Here is a 12,189-nt window from a genome sequence, read left to right as displayed (position 1 = left end):
ATCTGGGTCACTTCCAATTAAGAAAGGATTATGGGGCCGGGTGCGGTGGCTCAGGCCTGTAAACCCAGCACTTTGAGAGGCCAAGGCAGGCAGATCACCTGAGATCAGGAGTTCAAGACCTGAGATCAGGAGTTCAGCCTGGCCAACATGGTGAAACCCCAACTCTGCTAAAAATACAAAAATTAGCTGGGCATGGTGGTGGATGCCTGTAATCTCAGTTACTTGGGAGGCTGAGGCAGGAGAATCACTTGAACCCAGGAGGCTGAGATTGCAGTGAGCCAAGACCATGCCATTCCATTCCAGCCTGAGTGACAAGAGCAAAACTCCATCAAAAAGAAAAGGAAGGAAGGAAAGAGAGAGAGAAAAAGAGAGAGGAAGGAAGGAAGAAGGAGGGTTATGACGTTGGGAAACATGTTTTTTTAAAATTGTGGAATGTTCTCATCTGTAAAATGTTAATATCTGATAGCTAGTTCAGAATGTCTTGCTTCCTAGGTTTTCACTAAAATTTAAAGTTACTAAGAATAAGAATTGTAATTAATATATTATTCTGTATATCAAATGTGTGAGAGAAGATGTGTTTTTACAGAGAAAAATAAATTATTTTGTCAATTCATAAGTTATGTAAAGGTTGATACAAATTATGGACTATGGTAAACTTTTGTCCTAAAATAAAATAATTGGTCATTAAAAAAACAAAAGACAAATAAACAAAAACAGAGAAAGAAAGAAAATTTAGGACAAAAACAAAGTCCAAGCATGTTAGATGATTTATGTAAATTAGTAAAATACTCTTTAAAATCTGATACAAAATTGGAGAAATTTGGCTAATTAACATTGTTCATAAAGCTCTTAGTATTGATGAGGGTAAATAAATATTGTAAAGAAATATATTGGCAGTTTGGCAATTCTTTGCTCTTTTTTTTTTTAAAACATACTTAAGCATGAACCCAGATTTAGCATAGAGTCAAATTTTATATACACACTTGCATTGCTTTGTTTCATACTGTATTTGCTATTCTGCATAGATAGTACTAACACTAAAGTACTTACTGGTCATGTACTTGAAGTAAATTTCTGAATTGCACAGAAGGTATAGTGGTGTTGCTGGACTTAGAGACATTAATTTGTATACTAGGAACAAAATACCCAACATATGTTTGTTTTAGGCTCTGGATTATACTGTAGCCTTCAAAGTAAACTGAGTAGGTGAAAAATTGGGTATTGTTTTCCAGTTTGTTTTTGCTTTTAATTTTTAATTATTTGCTATTTGTTCTCCTTTGGGTTTTACGTGTATATACATATATAAAAAAACATTGTTTTTTTAGTTTTTAATGGAAGGCTTGTATTTTGTTCTATGAATAGCCATTTTGTTTCTTATGCATTTCCAACAATTCATCATTTGCTCTATTTAAAGTTCTTAAGCTATCTTTGTCAGGCCTGCAAAAATGGATAGGGGACATCAGCCATTAAAAATTTGATTGGTTTTGCTTACCTCTGATGATCTAGAGAGCTACAAGAGCTTTAAGCTATGGGTCAAAAAATAACCCCTGAAAAACAAAAAACCTTGTTTTCTAAAATAAGTTACGAGCAGAAATAGTACATTACTTATTTATTTGGAAAAGTAGGTAAGGGTAGAAATGTTTAGAGAGAGCAAACTATTGCAAGGACAAAAAACCAAACACTGCATGTTCTCACTCATAGGTGGAAATTGAACAATGAGAACACTTGGATAAAGGAAGGGGAACATCACATACCAGAGCCTGTTGTGGGGCGGGGGAGAGGGGAGGGATAGCATTAAGAGATATACCTAATGTAAATGACGAGTTAGTGGGTGCAGCACACCAACATGGCACATATGTAACAAACCTGCACGTGTGCACATGTATCCTAGAACTTAAAGTATAATAAAAACGAAAATAAAAAGAATGTTTAGAGAGTTTTTTCCCCTAAGGAAATTCAATTCAATCAATAATTTGAATTGGTTTCAGATCTTTTTCTTTAGGTAATGAGGAAAAATTGTGATATGGGTACAAAGTTTTAATGTTCAGAAAAGACTAGCCTGCCTTTTCCTTAAAAGAAATTATATTGACTGGGATTTCTCTCAGACTGTGTTAGTTGTATTTACAGGTATCAAAATTAAGTGACATTCACTTGGATTAAGTAGCAGTAAAAATGTCAGGCTTTCTAGTGATTTTTTGTATTCCAAACCTGTTATCACTATTAGGTCTTAATGTGTGTACTTGAAAACAAAATGTACACTAGTGTTGTTCCGGTTTGAAGATTCTAGAGTTGAAATTTGCCTAATAGTTATCAGTACTGTACCTAGAAACCAATATTTGAAATGTATGATAATGCTCTTTTAAAAAGCAGAACAAAATATTCTGTGCTTGTTTTTACTTTGTCCCTGTTTCACTGTATAGTATTTAAGCAAAAGGAGATTATTTATCTTCATACTGAATTTCCAAAACCGATATTTGGCATTTACCATTTTCTTAAATCATGGAGAGTAAAGGTAATTGTCTTACTTTGATAAGTTTGGCATTGGACCTACCACATTTTTGATGCTTTGGGTCACAGTTCTGTCACTACAATGTTAGCAATTAGATATATGCAAGGAATAATCTAACCACTTTAATATGGTGATTTAAAGTGCTACAGGCATTAACCACTAGACACCAATTCACAGTGTTTTAATTTGTGACATGTTAGGGAGAATGACAGGATTTTCTACAATATAAATGTCCTATTAACTAATCTTTGTATTGTTAAGTTAGGACTTTGACTCTTGGGTCTAAAAAAGGCACAGACTTCTGCCAAATCTTGAATATTGACAGTAGTCAAAGCCTTGTTTTCAGACCCAGAAGAAGGTGACAATCAAAATGAAGAACTTGCATGAAACACAGGGCTAGAAATTAAAACTATTCAACCCCTCTAGGCCCAGGAACTATTGTGGAAAATCTGGGCATGTGAGATTGTAAGGGCTAATTTTAAGGGACAAATTAGTTCAAGGTTTTCTATAAATTAAATGTTAATAGCAAAAGCACACTGATGCAATACCAGTATCTGGGCTACTGTGCTGGAGTAATGCAGTTTTCTTAGAGCAATGATTTTATCTTTAATAAAAAAAAATTGTAAAATGTTATAAAAGACTTCCTACCTTATAATCAAACTGATTAAAATTAGATTTGTTTATAAGGTTTTGTTAAAATCAGCTTTAACATTAACACATGAGATTCCTAAAATTCTGATGTCTTAATATATGTTGTCAGTAATAATTATGATTATGTTAAATTTTTGTATGTCACAGAAATAACCACATTTTCTTGTCAATTGTGTCTGTTGAGCCTTTTCTCATCCATAATTATTTGCTTTAATTGTTTTTAAAAACAGGCCTATCATCAGCTACAGTCTGGAACTTGCTTCTTTTGGGGAATTCATGAAAAGGATCCTTGAATGCAGGTTTCTGCATAACTTTGGAGTTTTTGCCATTGGACTAGAGAGAAAACTTCCAGGACACTAATTGAAAAGCTGATGTGTTCTTAAAGATTCCTAACCCAATATGAAGCAAAGTGGGATCTGATTGCATGGACTGAGCTAATGGAGGAGAGAAATAATTTTTATGGTTTTTTTCTTTTGGTTCTTTGAAACATTGCTGATTTTTTTTGTTTTGTTTTTCAGAGTCTGGAGAACACTTTTTCTTTTGAGCCATTTACACCTTTAACAATGGAGTAGAGTATACTCTTGTAAATAGAATTTGAAGCACATTTCTCTCTCTGCCTGATTTCTCTAGAATTTGTAAACTATTTGTGAATATTCTTAATTTATGGCAATATGGTTGCTTACATAAATTCAACAATAATCTGTTTTCTTTATAATGAGACACTGTTGGAGGAACTGGTTATTTTCCCAGGACTTTGACTGAAATGGCCTTGTGAATGGTTCCAGGAAAGCCAATTTAGGAGACCCTATGTGGATGATGATGCTTGGTATTTTCTGTGGGTAATCAGGCCAAGTATATGGGACTGAACCTAATTTTGCAGGTAGGTTAGTCCTGCTATGATTTGTCTTTGGTGGAAGTGAGGGACGAGAGGGAGAAAGATTGTGTCATAGAAGGAGACTGTCGTATTAGATTAACACTTGATTCATTACCCTTCGTATGAAGCTGCTTGTAATGCCCCTCCTCAGCATGAAGCAGCCAGAAAGATCAATGACCAAATTCCCCATGATTGAGGAACTGATAAATAGAAAGGGGAGACTGAAACTGGTCCAAGTGTTCTACAGAACTAATGTTTATTATTTCTTTTGAATAAACATACAAATTCATCCCCCCAGTCTTAAAACTCAAGGAAGTTACATTTGTCTTATCTGAGTTTCTTTCTCAGGAAACCAACCATCACACCTCCCAGATAGTGTCGAGGAGTTGAAACTTACCAGATCACTGCATCTGGACAAAGAGATGCCAGACCACTCACCCATCAGGATTGCCTAACTTTCCACATACTTCCTGTCGACCAACTTCTCTTCCTCACTCCTCCCTAATTCCTGTTTTCTTATGCATGGTTACATTTCTTCCCTGCTATATAAACCCCTAATTTTAGCTAGTTCAAAAGACAAATTTGAGGCTGATCTCCTAACTCCTCAGCTACAACACCCAATTAAAGCCTTCTTCCATGGCAATACTCATTGTCTCTTTGATTGGCATTCTGTGCTGTGAGTAGCAGGGCCTAGACCAAATCTGTAGCATTTTGGTGACAATAAGTTGGGATCATATGACTGAATTTGGGGCAATGCAATGTGGGTGGAAATTATGTAAGCCACTCTAAGCATGGTCCTTAAAAACCTGACCCTGCAACTCTCTTTCCCTTTCCAAGGCAACATGGAGAGACTTGAGTTCCAGGGGGAAAGTTTTAGGATGGAAAGAAGCCCTCACTGGACTGTGATGTGGGTAAGAAACCTGTGTTAAGTCCCTGAGACATAGGCGTTTATTATTACCCCAGCATAGCTTAGCTGATTTAAGAGGAGTTAAGAAGCTTCCCTTGCCTTTAAAGGTATTCTATAGGTAAGTCCAGGAATACAAAAGCACTTCCAGAAAACTCCAGGGAGCTATAGTTTGGGAGATGGAACTTCCAGCAGACTAGAGCCAACAGTAATACAGTTCTAGCAATTAATCCTTTCACTTTGTGCACGCAGCTGGCACATAAACTAGTCCCAGAGCACGTGAGCAGGGATTATTTCTAGCAACTTTCACATTACCAACTCAGAAGTAATTCAATTCTTTGTCTCCCTTGTGATGCTCCTTCCTGTAGCTTTTGACTCTCTTTTCCTCTAACACTATCAAGTCTCCTCCCCTGTATCTGCCTTTGAGGGGAGGTCACCACTGGTGACACCAGTGTATCTTGAATTATACTCTTCTATGGAAGGCCCCACTTAGTAATTCTGAAAGATTCATTATTCCCACCTATAATCTAAAGTACCTGACAACTTATCTTGCTAGAATAATCATTTTAATCTCTAGGTGAATGTCAAGATATATGTTATTGTTTATATCTTGACTGCCATAGTTACTGTAAGCCTGCCCTAGAAAACTGTGGTCTCCTTAAAAACAAGGACCACATTTTGCATCTTCATCATCTCTTTGAGTCCAGCACCAAGCGTGATGATTGGTGCAAAGTGATGTAAGCTTCATAAAGACAGGACCAAGGTCTTCACCTCCACCCTACTACACCCAATAGTTCTTTTCTGCTTTTCACCGTGCTTGTGGTGGTGGTTTGACTGGAGTTAGAGGCTGTGTTTTGCCATATGTATCTGCCAATATTTCTCTTCAGAGAACTTTTACATAGGGTGACCTCTTCAAGGCGGCACAAGAGAATGCCTGAGGGACGTATCTCTCAACCCCATGTCCATTAATTGTAACAAAATAGTTGCCTCATGGCTGGAACCCTCCTTTATCCCTGCTGGCAGTACCCAATAGCTCTGCTGGGCCAGTAGGGTGAAGTCATAATTGGAGCACACTTTGCTTATAGAGATCAGTTGCAAATGCCAAGTTCAAGGAAGACTGGCCACTGCACCCAAAATAAACCGGGGAAGCAGCCCTTCTTATAATTTTCTCTCAACTTAGGGAGATAGTCCAAGAAAGAGAATTCTGGGGACTCAGATATAGAGAGAGCATAGAATCATAGATATTTGAAGATGAAGGGGCCTTAAGATCATTTTCCAGTCTCCTTACTTTACAGGTGAGAAAATGGAGGTCCAGAGAGAAAAGTGACTCACCCAAGCTGAAAACGATTGCAGGAAGAAAAGCCAGGATAGAATTGGGCTGTTAGAATCCTTGGTAGTGCACTTTTGATTTCACTCTTAAAATGCTCAAATGTCTTTTTCTGACAACATGTAGGGAGACCTGAGGTTGGACATAAAGACACTAGATGTAATACCCACCATATATTGTATTCGTGCTTCACACAAGTTAATCTAAATATACCTCAAAATACCATATTTTGTTGAGTAGGCAACTGAGGCTCAGAGCAGGATGCCAACTTGCCCAAGGACACTCAGTGGCTCAAACCTGATCTCACCTGGTGCTTTATCGGCTGTTTCTAGGCCCCAGGTTTCTGACAACATTCCAGGTGAAAGGACAAGTTGGAACCATTGAGAAACAAATGAGCATCTTGTAAACCCAAAATACAAGACCTTGCTAAACACCAGAGCTTGCCCGCAGCCAAGTTGTGAGACTTAAAATTTGTCTTTAGGGCATACAGCCACATCCACTCACCCCCCACACACCAAGGCTTCTGGAACATTTCTTTCTGCTTTAGATGTCTATTTCCAAGTGGTTAAAAAAAAATACTGGCTGAGGATCAGAATCCCTAAATTTTGGGTTTTGCTCTGCTACCATCTTGCGTGTTCTTTGTAGAGTTACTTTACCTTTCTTTCCTTTAACTTCTTTGTATCTGCAAAAATGATGAAGGAGTGCACTAAAGATGAGGAACTGAGTCACCCCAATGCCAAATGTAACAAGCTGTGGGTCAAAATTTGGATGTCTGCATTGGAAATTATTCTGAAGCCACAGACAGGGCTAAAAGGTAAGTACGGATAATTAGTTACTCTTGCCATAGACAGATTAAAGTGTTGACATCACATAGGACAAGAATTGGCCACCAACAAATGAGAGAACTGTTGATGTCCTTGAATTGGAAATGAACAAGCTTATTGGTTAGTTACTTATTCACTCTAACCCAGAAAGCTGCAACTTGTGAAAAAAGTTTTTGCTGGTAACACACAGGAAACAGAAAATGTAGTATTTTTCCCAGTGGAAAAGCACTCTTGTACCACCAAGCAGAAGAGAACATGATGTCTTTTCTTTTGATGTAATTTAGGGTGATTCACAAAGTGTTCATAGCAGGGAAGCTGATGGAAAACTGACATGCCCCTAGACTTGAGAGATGCTTTCTAAGTTTAAGAAGGAAACAGCTTATTGTAAAATGTATTTGAATCCTACGACCTTCCCATATCTGTGTAATTAGCAAAAAGGCAAGCTGCAACCAGAGAGGTAAAGTATCAATTTATGTCATACTTATTTATTGAGAACCTCCTCTGAGCTGTGTACTATGTTAGGCAGAGAAAACAAACAATAAGCAAGACACAGTCCCTGGCTCCATGTGATTATCAGGGAGGCTAGGAAAAGTCATCTCTGCTTGGACAATCCCTTTCCAGAAATACCTCTCTTCTCCTGAAGGGACATGCACATGTACGTATTATAACAAATGAATCTAGAAAATATATAATATATAATTATATATTACACATATTATATATAATGTATTATATATAAATAATATATATTTTCTATTTCATAAAAATATTCTACCATTTGTGTAATATGCTATATATAAATATATATAACTTATATTCTAGATGTATATCTCATATATAATGTATAAATATGGTAATATATTAATTTAGAATATTTATATAACCTATTTTTGTATAGTGTATATCTAAACTATATATTATACATATATAAAATATATAATCTATACATTTCATATATACATATACATAAGACCTATAGTAAGTCACTGAAGTTTCAGAGTTTATTTGTTCCTTTGGTTAGAATTTCCTTAACAAATACAACCTACAGTATGCCGGGCAGATGAATAAACCAGAAAATGCAACTCAATGCAATTTTGTGTCATGTTAGGACTGAGTTCTACACATTATCAGAACCTAGGTCTGGGAACCAGGGAAGACATCTTGCTGAAACCGCCAATACGAACTAGCTCCTTGAAAGTGTGTGGATAGGGTGGGTTTGGGAGGAAATGAGAGTAAATGACAGGTGCAAAGTCCCAGAGGAAAGTAGAAACATGTCACCTTCTCTAAAAAGCAAAGAGATGCGTGCTTACAGTCGAGATTCAAACAAGGAATGGAAAGTAGAGAGGATGGAGTGATAAATAAGGGTCAGATCATGGCACAGTAAATGTTTTGACTTTGACACAAAGGCACTGGGGATCACAGGGCAATGACACTATCTGATTATTCTGGATTAGGGGAAGCAAGACCAGAAGGAGGAGAGCGTGCCTATCCCATCTATTAATACTTCCCACTGTCAGGTTCAAAGTAAGAAGTGAATATGTACCTGTTACATGATGGATAAATAAATGAGTGAACTATTTCAGAGCCTGTTACACTATTTAGGTTAAAGAAGATTTGGTTTAAACAAAGGTAATGAAAGTAGAGATACCCTGATGTGGATCTATTTAAAATATTTAGAAAAGTAGTGGCTGGGCATGGTGGGTCACACCTGTAATCCCAGCACTTTGGAAGGCTGAAGCGGGCAGATCACTTGAGGTCAGGAGTTCAAGACCAGCCTGGCCAACATGGTGAAGCCCTGTCTCTACTAAAAATACACAAATTAGCCAGGCGTGGAGGCACGCACCTGTAACCCCAGCTACTCGGATGGCTGAGGCAGGAGAATCACTTGAACCTGGGAGGCAGAGGTTGCAGTGAGCCAAGATCATACCACTGCACTCCAGTGTGGGTGACAGAGCAAGACTCTGTCAAAACAAAACAAAACAAAACAAAAACAAGTGACTAAATGGACATAGGAGTTCAGAGATGACTTTCAGGTTAGTTTTTCTTGGTGAGTTGCTACTTGCATATGTAACAATTGCCATGTTTTTGGAGCTGTTCTGAGTGTTTACACATGATCATTTAACCCTCATAAAGACCCTATGAGTTAAGTAATATCAATATCAGATAAGAAAAAGGAGGCACAGAGGGGTTAATAATTTATTCCAGGTCATACAGCAAGTGACTATTAGGTCCGGGAGTTAAATTCCAACAATCTGGCTTTGGTGTGTACTATTCTGGGTATGAGGTTTGTGTCTGCTCTTAGAAGTCATGGGAGAAGAATGTGTGTGAAGAAGAAGAAAATGAATTGACATTGAGACTTGTGAAATTTAAGTTTTCTGTGGAATACCCCAGTGGAAATAGCAATTAGACAAGTGAATATTTATAATAAAATTAATTAAAACTTCACCTAAAGTACAAACTCTAAGAAAATGGTTACAAAGAAACCTGAGAGTTCACTGCAGTTAGAATAAAACTACTAATAAAGGAAGCAACTACATGAGTGTCAACAATCTGAGATGAAAGTGTTGGGGGTATAGAAGACAGGAGTGGACTTTTAGGATGTGCATGAAGAAAGTAGGAAGGTTAAAAAGGAGGCCAGATAGAAATTTCTTGAAGGAGGACCTGGAATTTAACGGCATTGCTATGGGTGCATTATGCCTGTGGGTTGCTCTCTATGTAATTTGTTTAGCAATTAATCCTACAGTAACTATTTATTACCAGAATAACTGTTTATGATTTTCATTCCACAGGGTGTGTTTAGTCATTTAAACTGATTTTTTGGTAATAAATCTATAAAGGAACCCCACTACACATTGAAGAGGAAAGATGTTTGAGCCAAATAATTAATAATTTTACACACATTTTGGTTGTCACAACCTCTTGAAGAATAGCTGGAACAGAGATGAGTCCTACTTGAGTGTTTTATATAGTTCATTATAAACAATAGTTAACGTTTATTGAGCACTTACCCTGTTCTGGGCACTTTGAAAACATTCTATATACATTCTCTTTTTTAATCCACCTAACAAACTCATGAATTCGGTAACATTTGTATTTTGCATTTCCATTTTGCATATGGGGACACAGAGGTTTAGAGAAGTGAAAGAAACCGTCCAAGGACCCAGGAGTGGTGAGGTTAGCAGAGGCACCTCCACCCACGCCTTCTGACCTTCACTCCTGCCCAGTGCTCTCTCTCTCCTAACCTGACAAACTCAGTCTGGGCCAGACTGTGTGCTTCTTAACTAGAAAGTTTCCCAATGGTCACAGTTTGTTCTTTATGTTTGTTGTTCAAGACAAACCATTGCCCTGAAGCTGCTCTTCTCCCCACTGACTTATCTTTGGACTGACTGGGAGGTGAAGGACACTGTCCTTGTATGTGCAATTCCCAATTGGCTACTTCCTGGTGAACTTGATTTCTCATTTTGGGGCCCAGGAGGGTGATCATTGCCTAAGAACATTCCAGAGTTTACTTAAGGCAAACTATGAAGATGGTAAATTCTGTGCCTTCTTCCTTTCATTCTACTTCAGTAACTGCCTTTTTACTGGCATTACTCAAATTCTCCAGCTTTCTTACCCTTTAAATAATTTTACTGAGCCTCCACTCTGAGTCTGGATTTGTGCTCTATGTTGGACATATAACAATAAATAAGACAATTTTATTAGTGGTTTCAGCTATGTAGACAAGTTAGTATGGTACAGAAATGATACATGTGATAAAAAAGATCCTTCAAGGTAGAGAGAAGCACAAGGTAGGGAGTAATCAGCCAGTATTAAGAGTGAGGGCTTGATAGTTAAGGGTCAACTTCCCAGGGCTAGAAAAAGTTAAGCTAGCTTTTGAAGGATAAAAGATTCCCTAGACTGGATTTGGGGGTGATGTTAAATAGTAGGTAGAAGAATCAGTCTATTTAGTGGTGCAGGGTCTCTATTAACAGGGCACGTACTGGAAACTGTGAGTGGTTTATTATGGCTGGGGCATAGGCTGTGAGATGGAGAGAAATAGGAAGTGAAGCTGAAGAGGCAGGCAGCTTTCAGATTAAGGAGGGTTGTGTGTATCATGCTAAAGAGTTTAAACTTTCTCCCATTCTTCTGACTGAGAAAAGCCAAAGAAAGATTTTAATCAGGGCAGCAGCAGTATGTGAGTTTGGTTCTGAAAGTTTATTCTGGGGGCTTTTATGATCCAGTAGGACAGATTCTGGAAACACGGTTTGAACATGGGGCCAGTGTAATAGAGAGTGAGGGCCTAAATTAATGCGGAGGCACTGGAAAGACAGACAAGTGTTTTGAGAAGTATTGATGAGAGAGCCATGCTACTGAATGGGAATGCTGCTGGCCTTAGAGTTGTTAGGTTTATAAAATATTTTTAAAAATTCATGAATGGTGGTACCATTCACCGAGAAACGGAGGCCAGCTCTACCAGGTTTGGGAGATGCGAAAATAAATAATAAGTGTAACTTCAAACATGTTTCCATTTGAAGTTCTGATAACACATCCAGGTAGAAGTAATGAATTGGGGGCTAAAAATATAGATTTGAAGCTGAGGAGAAAAATCTGGGCTGGGGATAGAAATTCAAAAGTTATAAGCGCAAACATGGTAAGTAAAACCAATTTGTTTTTTTAAAGGCATAAACTTTATTCTACAGAGTGAGAAGAGAGCTGGAGAGAGGGTGGGCATTTATGGCATATCACTATTTAAGAATAAATTAAGGAAGAAGAAACAGATAAATAGTTTTCTGGAGATATAAGAGAAACCAGGAGAGAAAAGTTTCATTGAAGGCAAGAAAAGGGTTTTAAGGAGTTAAATGTCAACAGAACAGCAGAAACACAGAGTGAAAAGGGTCAGCAGAGGCTGTGCCTGTTAGTGGGTCACTAGAGACCCTGGAAGAACAGTTTCTCTGAAGGGATGAGGCCCAAAGCCAATTAGCAGTAGGTTAGGGAATAAACAAAGGTTGAGCAAGGGGAAGGAGAAAATGCAGACTACTCATTTAAGAAGCTGAGGTTAGAGAGGGTAAGTGATTTTGTGGAAGGTAATAAGGCTCCTCAGTGGTATTATCTGGGACTTTA

The sequence above is a fragment of the Theropithecus gelada genome, chromosome 8, assembly GCF_003255815.1.
Source record: "Theropithecus gelada isolate Dixy chromosome 8, Tgel_1.0, whole genome shotgun sequence".
Taxonomy (NCBI): domain Eukaryota; kingdom Metazoa; phylum Chordata; class Mammalia; order Primates; family Cercopithecidae; genus Theropithecus; species Theropithecus gelada.
Note: the sequence above shows the minus strand (reverse complement) of the source record.